Source organism: Myxocyprinus asiaticus, chromosome 32 (assembly GCF_019703515.2).
Source record: "Myxocyprinus asiaticus isolate MX2 ecotype Aquarium Trade chromosome 32, UBuf_Myxa_2, whole genome shotgun sequence".
Taxonomy (NCBI): Eukaryota; Metazoa; Chordata; class Actinopteri; order Cypriniformes; family Catostomidae; genus Myxocyprinus; species Myxocyprinus asiaticus.
The window spans coordinates 16,485,407-16,498,216 of record NC_059375.1 but is presented as its reverse complement, the minus strand read 5'-3'; positions in this window follow the sequence as shown (position 1 = coordinate 16,498,216).

Sequence of the window (12,810 nt, the reverse complement as noted above, 5' to 3'; positions counted from 1 at the left end):
TGGGTGAACCAACTGGTAGAGCATGGCACCAACAACGCCAAAGGTCAAGGGTTCTATTCCCAAGGAACGCACAAGCTGATCAAATATATAACTTGAATACATTATTAATTGCTGTGGATAAAACATCTGCCAAATACATAACTGTAAATTAAATCTCACGATAACATCTCTGAGAAAAAAGAAAAATGAAATTTAGCATAAAGAAAAGGAAGTAGACTATACTATTTGTGACATTAAGATTTCTAGCCCTTTCCTTACTGTAACAGGTCTGGACATTTTAATTTTATTTTGTTCAGGTTTGTTTGTAATTTTCATTCATAAATTTGCATTACAGTAATGACAATGGAGGGCCTAAGTTTTATGAAAATAATGTCACAATGCAAATCTTAAATCTTAGGTACAAAAATAGACATAATTTTCATATTTTTGTCCTTTGATTTTGGGGTGAAATGTGACCCGCCAGTGTTCTTGACATTTACATTTGACAGGGATGAGGGAAGTAAAAATGGCAATTCTTTATATATCTCACAATTGTGACTTTATTTCTTCCAATAGCAAGATTTAAAGTCGAAATTGCAAGATATAAAGTCACAATTGTGAGACAAAGTCAGAATGACATTTTTTACTTTTTTCTTCTGTGGCAGGATCAAGGCACCACAGGTCTGTGCACTGTTAGATCTGTCAAGGAAGACCTTTATCTGGGAGATGAAACAAAGATGTTTTATCGGCATGTGATGTTAAACATAAGGGACTATGATACCAGACGTTTGTGTTACAGTCTAAGAATGTTGTCTTGTAAAGTTCTATACCTCTTACTATTTGTTCTGAATGTTAATACTGTTGGTTTACGTCAGAGCTGTTCATACATCTATAACAAGGTTTATCAAACTGCAGAGTATCATGTGCTTGCCTTGCACCACTACATGACCTGGACTAGTAGTGGAAATGATAACCCAATTACTTTTTTTCTGCATAAATTCCAATTGTTTAGCAAGAAATACCCAAATCTGGACAAATACTTTTCTGCAAGTGAAGTATGAATCATTGCAGGCTTTTTACTTTCTTATTAGGGGTTCATGCACAAAGTGCTGAAACCCAACTGTATTTGTCAGGATTTGTATTAGTATTATTATTTTTCTGCCCTAAAACTGATTGTGCAGACCAAACTAGAGACATGAAACTTTGGGGAATGGTAGTACCCCAGCAGTCTACACATATGCATGGACTCATCCTGATCGACCTATGGGGGGCGCTACAGTGAACAAAACTGTTCACTTTTGGGCCATAACTCACAAACCGTTTCTCCTAGACTCAAGTGACTAATAACATTAGAATCCGTTACTCAAGATGAAATGGCTATCTCCGCTATTTTTTCACAATTTGCGATTTTTCGTAAAACCTACTTTCACGAACTAGTCCTAGGCCGTTCGCCTGGTTGGAACCAAACCAATGCAGAAATATTCTTTGGAGTCCCATTATAAATAATTATAAATTTTTTTTAGAACTTTCATTTGACTGTCGCAACGGAATGCCAAAATGTACAAAGCATGCATGGCCACTTTTATACAAATGCCTAAAACTCTTCAACAATATGAGATATTTTCACAAAACTCAGGAAACCTATGTATTGGGCAATTCTGAGGACACTTAAAAAATATTGCGCACCTCGGCCATTTGGTGGCACTATAAAACTGAAAAATCTAAAAATGGCTGTAACTAAGGAGCCATTGGTCCAATCGACCTGTAATTTTGCATGCAGTGTCTTTGTCCACGGTTCCATTAAGGTCTACGAGGACAGTTGTATATCTAAAAAACATGGCCACCATCGACCAATCAACATTCAGCAGCTTTTTGACAAGGTCAACAAAGGCCGATCGGAACCAAACGCGGTGGGCATATTTGAGTCTTGGCCCTAGAGGTCTGAGCAAAATGTAAAAAAAAAAAGGGCCACCTGGAGGCGCTATCATGTTTTACATACATGTAAATCGCTGAATATTATGCGGTGTGTCACACAGACATGCATTAGATGTATCATATGATAAATATCCACTTTCAGAATAATTTTGCATCAACGACCATTGGTGTCAATCAAATCGTTCGTTAAATATTTGAGATTATTTAAAAAACCTTTAAATAATACTTTTGCGAACTAATCCTAGGTTTTTTAGGTGACATTAACAAAACCTTTACAGAAAGAATCTTTGGACAGCCTAGATTAATAATTATCCAAAAATGTTGAACTTTTTATTTGTCATGGCTATAACAAAGTAATTTAAATTTATGGGTGTGACCTAGATCACGCAAAACCCAATAACTGCTACAGGAAAGCGTCCCTGGTTACTCGTAACCTCGGTTCCCTGAGATGAAGGGAATGAGACATTGCAGTGAAACGCTTTAAGGGAATTCCTTTTCCATGACCTAGTTGAAGCCCTTGTATCATAATGCCAATCTTATGATTGGCAATGGTTTTTGTGCCCCGCCCTTTAGGCATGTATTCGCCCTATATAAGTGGGCGCTCAAACACCATTTCTTCATAATTTTCTGATTGAAGGACAAGAACGCATCGCGTGTACCTCGAAACTCTGAAGTAGTAGTGCGGCCAAGTTTTGCAATATCTCATTCCCTTTATCTCACGGAACCGAGGTTACATTAGTAACTGGAGACATTCCCTATCAATTCAGTTCACTCGACATTGCAGTTAAACGCTTTGGGGAACGGAGTCCCATCACTCCGCACTACGTAATGTCATACCCTGAGATGCACCAGTGTATAAGCATTTAGAAGAATAGGTATATGAGGTCACGGGCCCATCGGGCGGTGACTTATTATAATTTGTCTTCAAGTGTGTATGAAAATGAATAACCCCACAAGGTGAAAACCAGATGGGAAGTTAATCTTAATCTGGAGATGTATGAGTCATATAATACATGCAGTATAATTTAACCCCTTCATAACTAGAAGTAGGGAGGGAGTTTTTATTCTTATTGGAAGTGCTTGTGACTTCTAGTGGGAGTAAATTGGATAGCAGCCTACACAGGTGGCTGTATTAAAATTATAACAGGTAGCCCGCCTGTAATATGGAGCTTGGGCTCACCCGCCGGGTGTTGGTATAGTAAGCTCTCTAGGCAGAGAAGACTCGCAAAGTGATGGACGCCACATCTAGGTTATAAAATTTGTGATGTTCTGCAAAGGCCATCCTGCTGCAAAGCATATATCCTGTAGGGATACACCGTTTGTTTGTGCCCATGAAGAGGCCATGCCTCTAGTTGAATGTGCTTTTACGCCAATAGGGCATCTCACGCCCTGTAATTCATAAGCGAGGGCAATCGCATCAACAATCCAGTGAGAGAGCCTTGCTTGGAAACGGACATGCCTTTTATGCATCCTCCATAACAAACGAAGAGCTGATCTGATCTGTCTAAGCTGGCAGGTGCACTCCACATACGTGTGCAATGCCCGCACGGGGCATAATAATGCGCTAACTGCTCCTCATCCGAATTAGATGGTGGGGAAGTGAAAGCTTGTAGGTGGACTGTCTGAGCCCTATAGGGCGTGGAAAGCACCTTAGGCACATAAACTTTTTGGGGTTTAATGATGGCTTTCGAAAGCCCCGGTCCGAATTCCAGACATAAACTGTCAACTGACAGCACCTGTATATCACCAACCCATTTGACTGGGGCCAGAGCCAACAGCAGTGCAGTCTTTAGAGAGAGCACATGCAACTCAACAGATTCCAGTGGTTCAAACGGAGGGCTCATGAGCACCCTCAGCACCAAATTTAAGTCCCATATTGGAACCCTAGCAGGGCGAGGGAGGTTCAAGCGCCTCGCTCCCCTAAGGAACATGAGAGATGGTCGCTACATAAACCTTAAGCGTCGATTAAGTAAGCATCCAACCACTCTTGAAGGAATGTAAGGAACTCCATTATGAAGCAATTCACTGGGTCTTTTCTGCATGAAGAGCACCGATCCACAAACACACGCCATTTAGGGCATAGAGGCGTTGCGTAGATGGCGCTCTAGCCTGCAAAATGGTGTTCATTACAGACTGAGCCAATTCAGGCTCGCTCACTGTGCTCCGTTCAGGGGCCATACGTGTAGGTTCCACAGTTCCGGCTGGGGATGCCAAATTGTGCCCTGCGCTTGAGAGAGCAGATCCCTCCTCAGCTGTATTTTCCATGGGGGGCCGTCTAATATCGCCATAATTTCCGGAAACCATGGCTGGCTGGACCATTTTGGCGCAACCAACAGAACCATTTCCTTGTCCTCTCTGACTTTGCTGATGACAGAGTGAAGGAGACGTACCAGGGTAAATGCATATTTGCGTTTCGTCGGCCACTTGTGGGCCAAGGCATCCACCCCCACTTGGGACATGGAGTACCAAAGAGGGCAGTGGGCTGTCTCATTGGAGGCAAATAGGTTGACTTCCGCTTTGTTGAACATTTCCCAAATCCTCCATTCCCCTGCCATCGGTCCCTGGCATGACAGGATGTCCGCTCCGCAGTTCATATGGCCTGCAACATATGTCGCGCACAGGAAGAGGAGATACTGTGCACTCCACATGAGGAGCATTGTGCCAGGCTCATCAATGGTAGCAATCGAGTGCTGTGCTGGCAATTTATGTACGCTACCACTGACATTGTCTGACCGAATCAGAACGTGATGATTCACTTTGTCGGAATGGAAAGCCATCACAGCTAAGAAGACGGCTAGCATTTCTAAGCAGTTGATGTGCCACGGACATTCCACACCCATCCAAGTGCTGAAAGCCAGGTGTCCATCGCACAGCGCACCCCAACCCGTGTTGGACGCATCTGTGGTCACCACTTTCCATCTGAAAACCTGATCCAACATAACACCCTGCTAATAAAGGTTTGGAGCTGTCCATGGTGCTGTTCAGAGCAGCCATACAACGGCGAGTCACAGTGATGCACACGTGCCCCCAGCGCCAGGTGTGACGCAGTACGTGATGTTTGAGCCAGCACTGCTGAGGTCTCACGTGTAAAAGACCTAACGGTATGACGGTGTATTCTGCCGCCATAAAACCCAGCATTTTCTGAAAAGACTTCAGTGTAAATGCTTTCCCCAGTTTGAACTGAGACAGACACCGATGAATGGTCCGAACGCGCTTGCTTATGAGGTGCGCACGCATGCTCATGGAGTCGAGTCGAACCCCCAAAAAAGAAAATTTGTTGGCTGGGAGAAAGTGTACTTTTCACCCAGTTGTCATTGAGACTTAGGCTGTTCAATTGGTGAAGTATCAAGTCCCTGTGCTCGCATAGCAGAGCCTCTGATTGGGCCAGTAATAGCCAACCGTCGAGGTAATTCAGAATGCGCACACCTTTCACCTTCAAAGGGGTGAGCGCCGCATCGACACATATCATGAACATGTGCGGGGCCAGAGAAAATCCGAAGGGGAGGACTTTGAATTGATATGTCATTCCCTCAAACGCAAATCTCAAGAACAGCCTGTGCTGCGGTACAATCTGGACACTAAAGTACACCTCCTTTAGATCTATTGACGCAAACCTGTCCTGTGGCGGATGTGCAATAAGATCTGTTTCTGAGTTAACATTTTGAATGGGCGTTTTGCAAGCATGCGGTTCAAGTGTCTCAGATCTAAAATCATCCAAAACCTGCCGTCTTTCTTCGGAAAGCTCGGAACAATCTCTATCGCGTCCTTTGCAAGGTGATTGCGAATTTCTGCACGTAATACAGGCACATGCCGTGACAGAACCGTTGAAGACAAAACGCTGTTGAAGTGAGGCGGTTTGCATACGAATTGGATCGAATACCTGTGTTCGATCATTTTTAGCACCCAATCTGACATGCCCGTGAGGGCCTGCTACATGTTCACGTAACAGGATAGCGGGCGCTTTATATTTGACTAATTATAGCACGCTGCTCACCATTGGGAAGTGGTTGTGCACAGTGTGTGAAATGGGGAAGCAAGGCAAATTCTCAAGAATGGCCTGAGCCAAAGTTAATAAGTACACTAAGTTATGGTTTATGAGCATGCAAACATAAGAGAGAATTGTTTGTATGTGATCATTATGAACAGAACCCAAAGAGGGCTCAATTCAAAAGTCACAGATGCAGATAGGCTGGAGGCCACTGTCTTTCTGCGTTTTGATGAGAAAATAACGGCTGGGACGTTCTCTCTGTGCACCGTACAGGGAACGACCCTTATTGTGTCTCTCACAAGGAGATTTACTACCTCGGAGCGCAGAATGCGCGTGTCCTGCACTGTAACGTGGAGGATAGAAGGCTGTTGAAGCGAGGTGGCCGCGGCTTCAACAGAACGGAATGTATAACCGCACACTACCATTTTTTTTAGCACACTGAGAAATGCTCAGTAACGCGCGCCACACGACAGCGTAATGCGTAGGTGGACACAGAGTTTCACCCATGTGTTGAGGGGAGCTGCTGTTTATAAGACGGGAGCATTTTGTGTGAAGTGTGGGTTGATTTTTCTTTGAGATGCCCGGAAGTGCACCACGTGATCGCAAAACGCGTGAGTGGGCGTAGATAATGGGCACAGATAGCTGCCGTTTATCAGACGGGAGCTTCTCACTCAGAACGCATCACGTATCCGTGCACAGTGCTAATAGTTTAAAGGCTCGAACGAGCTAACAGTAGACACCAATCACCCGCAGTTATCACGGCAAGTGAGTTTGGTTGGAGAGGAAGAAAGAGCTTTTTCAGCCTTCAGCACCCGTCGAGCAATGCAAAAAAGTGTTGCAATAAACACTTACTCGTTCCCAGCGAGAATAGCAGGGAAGGTCGAGTTGAAACATAATAGAAAAGGCAGGAGCTCTAGATTCCTATAAATGCTATACTTCCTGGGGGATTATTCCCACTGGGGACTGACAGTGCTATTTGCTTCACAGTACAAAGATGCTAAAATATGCCTGAGGACGGCAGCCCCTCGGATCTGGGCGCGCGCAGAGTAGGGCACGTGCCAGGTTTCAGTAAGCTCCGTATGAACCTCAGGGAAGAATGACACTGCTTTCCAAACCACGGTCTTTTGACAGCGGACGGTGTGCAGGAATCATTCATTCAGACGAGAATTTTCCGGCTCGACAGGAGGCGACCACACAAGGCCGAGCTCCTTGACTGCCCGTGCAATGATGCGGAGTAACTTGTATCAATGGCGTGTGCATGCTCCTCACCCTTGCTGGGGGGAGGGGCTGCAACATCCTCCATGGACCATTTTCCCATGTGCGAAGCTGCAATGAACAAGGCATCATTTTTACCATCAACAACGACAACACCAGAGGTCGTCACGTGTGTAATGCACTGGCGAGGATGCTGCGTGGGAAGATCGAGGGGCTCGTGGGGCTTGTGCCGGTGCAAGATCCTCCTCGGATTCTTCCATCTCTACCTAGCGGCCCCACCGTGCTTTCTCATGTGGTCTCTAGAGACTTCACACAGAGGAAGCAGTTGGGAGGGCGCTGGAGGCAGAATCGTCCCTCAGAACGAGAGCGATCCTAGAGCGGAGCATCTTGAGACTCATGTCCTCACAATGAGGGCAGTCCGCATGAGAGCTGCTTCGGCGTGGGTGCGGCCCAAGATGCGAACGCAGCTCTCATGTTGGTCTGACGGAGCGATGTGTCGCTCACAGGAACACTTGCGATATGACATCTTTAAAAAGACGCATACACACAAGCAGCTCTTTATATGAGTGTTTTAAGTCACCTGGATGGAATATTACATATACTGTATATAAATCAAAGGATACAGCTCCTGCCTGAATGCTGCAGGAAGCGGGTAGATGTCTCACTGAGGTGAAGAACCCAACGCCGGCCGCAAGGTGGAGAAACTCTTTGCCAGAACACTAGAGGGGGGCGGGTGAATCTTTTGCTGCAGGCGCTGAGAGTCAGGCGAAGAACGTCCTGATGCGTCTGCAGGGCAATCCCATCTGCTGGAAGGAGTCTGTCGACGGCGAAGAGAGGGCTGTTCAAGATGAGATGATTGTCTTAGTCAAGACGAGACGATATAGGTCTTGAAGAAAGAAAATTCTGAAGAAATTGTGTTTGAGCACACGCTTATATAGGGCAAATGCACGCCTAAAGGGGCGGGGCTCAAACACCATTGCCAATCATAAGATTGGCGTTATGATACAAGGGCTTCAACTAGGTCATGGAAAAGGAATTCCCCAAAGCGTTTCACCGCAATGTCGAGTGAACTGAATCAACAGGAATTCTGATTTTCATCAAACTTAGTACATATATGCGAGATATCATTTTGAACAAGCATGCAAAATTTGGTGGAGATCGGACAATAGGTAGCGCTATAACAGTTATGAATGTTTGTGCTCTCATGTTTTACATATGTGAATGGTTGTGTGTTCTGCAATGTTTCAGACAGACACACGTTATTTATATCATATGATAGATCTCCTCATTCTGAACAACGTTACCTCAAGAACCATAGATGTCAATCAAATTGTTTGTTTTAAGATTATTTTATAAAAAATATTTTTGCAAACTAGTCCTAGGTTTTTCACTCAGCCTCAACAAAACCAATGTAGTACAATAATCTGGACTCCCTAAATCAATACTTATAAAAAAAATTTAAAATAAAAACATAGAACTTTTTTATTTTGGAATAGCTATAATAGGGAAAATTAAACATGGGTGTGGGTGTGGGTGTGGCTTAGTTTTAACCAAAAGCCAATAACTCATAAACAAAGGTTCAGATTGGAATCAAATTTAGTACACAAATGAAACGTGATTCCAAAGAAGCAAGCAGAATTTGGTGGGGATCGGACAATAGGTGGCGCTATAACAGTCAGACATATTAAAAACATTATATCTCTGTGGTTATTAATCTGAGATTGCTGAAAATTATATTGCTTTATCCTATTTTAAGTGCTTACGGGCTACAGAATAATTTTTAAAAATTTGCCTCTTGAATCCCGGTAATTGCTGCTTGCAGCTATGTATATATATTTTTTGGTCTTCTGTTCTCAACACCGCATGGACCTTTAGCCCAGAGGGACAGTTTCGGACTGAAGACATCAGAGAACAGTCGTCTTTACTCCCAGTTGAAAGGCTGCTTGTAATCAAAGCCCTTGATAAGATTTCAGTGACATAGCATGGTATTATGTAATGACTTTATCAGGGTGACAGAAAACAGAACACAGAGTACAGACAATACTTGCTACATCTCTTCCTTATCTTCATCAAAGTGAACACAATTATTGTTATAGTGCACATGCAGGGAAGATTATGTGTGAGGTTGCATATCATTTTCATATTTAAAAATGTGAATTAGACACTGAAAAAAAATGCTTTGAATTTACATGATTTAATCACGTGCATAAGTTCCACATTAATCAAGTTGCATCAATATATTTTTCTTCTTGGTTTAGCTCATTAATTCTTTGTCAGAAAACATCATTTATTTAATTTTAACATAATGGAATTATGTTCCCTAATGTACCATCAAAGTGATTTTATATGTGTCCCAAACATGATTCATTTCTTCAGTTTTACATATTATTTTTTGTCACATTACTCTTTTATATTTTAAACTTATGCTACTTGGTTAACTTTTAGCTAGCAATAGAGTGCAACAGTCTGGTTTCGGAAGTAAAAATCCCATTAATTTTTTCCATAGACTAATTGATTTTCAATTATAACTTATTAACATTTAAAGACAGACCTATTGTAGTTACAAAGTTGTTCATCGATAGTATATGCTTCCGTTGAAGCCATCTGTCTGCGTTATTTCATCTTCATTGTTTAAAAATCATGTTTGATAGCGGAATTCATGGAAAACAACTACATTACCCATAGTACAGCAGAGAAAAATCCACCAATCAGAGAACCACGGACAATGAAACTCACGAAACTTGCCTAGTGATCACGCGCTCCCATGATGCACTGTGAATGACGTAATCGAGTCGGCCTCCCTTCACCCTTAAACTACTTGTATATTTGTACATATTGGAATATTTTGCAATAAACGTAAAATATATTGTTTCTATGCTTAAAGAAAACAACCTAAAATCAATCGTTTTTTATTCAATGACATCATTCACAGTGCTTCATGGGATTGTAGTCCATGCCCTCATGAAAGACGGTAAGTACACAGTCTTGTACCTTTGTCTTTATGTCCGATTTTCAAATATTTTTTGTCTCAAAACAAAGTTTGTGATGTTGTGATTCACCTGGGAGCTGGTTGGTTTGGTTCATGGCTTACAACTCTTTTATGAAGGATTTTGTAAAAAGTCTATGGAAGAAATAAATGGGGGAAATACTTCCGGAACCCACACGGCTGAAAAAGTGGGCGGGCACTGTTACGCTGCATAGGACACATTAGCATGCTAAATGCAAAGCGGTATTACTCCTCGAGTAAAGCAACAAACATTCATTGGGTACCCATCCTCAACATAAGCAAAAGCTCCATTCTTCAACACAATTGTAACCTAGAATATCAGAATCGGTTCTAAATCACAAATAACAACATTAAACACTATTAATTCTCCTCCTTTTCTCACCTTGTTCAAAACAGCTTAAAACAACTCTTAATTCCATAATTTTCTCTCTCCGCCTCAAGTCCCAAGCAAAGCATTGCTGTGAACAAATCCCCTTGCCCATGTTGTTGAACATACTTGATTGGTTCACATTTACCCTACATAATGTAATCTAGTAGAGTGTACATTTTAGAAAATGACATTTATCGAAAAGCAAAGAAAACAAATTTATTGAAAAAACACAATTTTGTTATATAGATCACAAATAATATACAGTTGAAGTCAGAAGTTTACATACACTTAGGTTGAAGTCATTAAAACTCATTTTTTAACCACTCCACAGATTTAATATTAACAAACTATAGTTTTGGCAAGTCGTTTAGGACATCTACTTTGTGCATGACACGAATAATTTTTCCAACAATTGTTTACAGACAGATTGTTTCAATTTTAATTGACTACACCACAATTCCAGTGGGTCAGAAGTTTACATACACTTAACTGTGCCCTTAGACAATTAGCTTCTGATTGGAGGTGTACCTGTGGATGTACAGGTGCATCTCAATAAATTAGAATGTCGTGGAAAAGTTCATTTATTTCAGTAATTCAACTCAAATTGTGAAACTCGTGTATTAAATAAATTCACTGCACACAGACTGAAGTAGTTTAAGTCTTTGGTTCTTTTAATTGTGATGATTTTAGCTCACATTTAACAAAAACCCACCAATTCACTATCTCAAAAAATTAGAATATGGTGACATGCCAATCAGCTAATCAACTCAAAACACCTGCAAAGATTTCCTGAGCCTTCAAAATGGTCTCTCAGTTTGGTTCACTAGGCTACACAATCATGGGGAAGACTGCTGATCTGACAGTTGTCCAGAAGACAATCATTGACACCCTTCACAAGGAGGGTAAGCCACAAACATTCATTGCCAAAGAAGCTGGCTGTTCACAGAGTGCTGTATCCAAGCATGTTAACAGAAAGTTGAGTGGAAGGAAAAAGTGTGGAAGAAAAAGATGCACAACCAACCGAGAGAACCGCAGCCTTATGATTGTCAAGCAAAATCGATTCAAGAATTTGGGTGAACTTCACAAGGAATGGACTGAGGCTGGGGTCAAGGCATCAAGAGCCACCACACACAGACATGTCAAGGAATTTGGCTACAGTTGTCGTATTCCTCTTGTTAAGCCACTCCTGAACCACAGACAACGTCAAAGGCGTCTTACCTGGGCTAAGGAGAAGAAGAACTGGACTGTTGCCCAGTGTTCCAAAGTCCTCTTTTCAGATGAGAGCAAGTTTTGTATTTCATTTGGAAACCAAGGTCCTAGAGTCTGGAGGAAGGGTGGAGAAGCTCATAGCCCAAGTTGCTTGAAGTCCAGTGTTAAGTTTCCACAGTCTGTGATGATTTGGGGTGCAATGTCATCTGCTGGTGTTGGTCCATTGTGTTTTTTGAAAACCAAAGTCACTGCACCCGTTTACCAAGAAATTTTGGAGCACTTCATGCTTCCTTCTGCTGACCAGCTTTTTAAAGATGCTGATTTCATTTTCCAGCAGGATTTGGCACCTGCCCACACTGCCAAAAGCACCAAAAGTTGGTTAAATGACCATGGTGTTGGTGTGCTTGACTGGCCAGTAAACTCACCAGACCTGAACCCCATAGAGAATCTATGGGGTATTGTCAAGAGGAAAATGAGAAACAAGAGACCAAAAAATGCAGATGAGCTGAAGGCCACTGTCAAAGAAACCTGGGCTTCCATACCACCCCAGCAGTGCCACAAACTGATCACCTCCATGCCACGCCGAATTGAGGCAGTAATTAAAGCAAAAGGAGCCCCTACCAAGTATTGAGTACATATACAGTAAATGAACATACTTTCCAGAAGGCCAACAATTCACTAAAAATGTTTTTTTTATTGGTCTTATGATGTATTCTAATTTTTTGAGATAGTGAATTGGTGGGTTTTTGTTAAATGTGAGCCAAAATCATCACAATTAAAAGAACCAAAGACTTAAACTACTTCAGTCTGTGTGCATTGAATTTATTCAATACACGAGTTTCACAATTTGAGTTGAATTACTGAAATAAATGAACTTTTCCACGATATTCTAATTTATTGAGATGCACCTGTATTTTAAGGCCTACCTTCAAACTCAGTGCCTCTTTGCTTGACATCATGGGAAAATCAAAAGAAATCAGCAAAGACCTCAGAAAAAGAATTGTGGACCTCCACAAGTCTGGTTCATCCTTGGGAGCAATTTACAAATGCCTGAAGATACCACGTTCATCTGTACAAACAATAGTACGCAAGTATAAACACCATGGG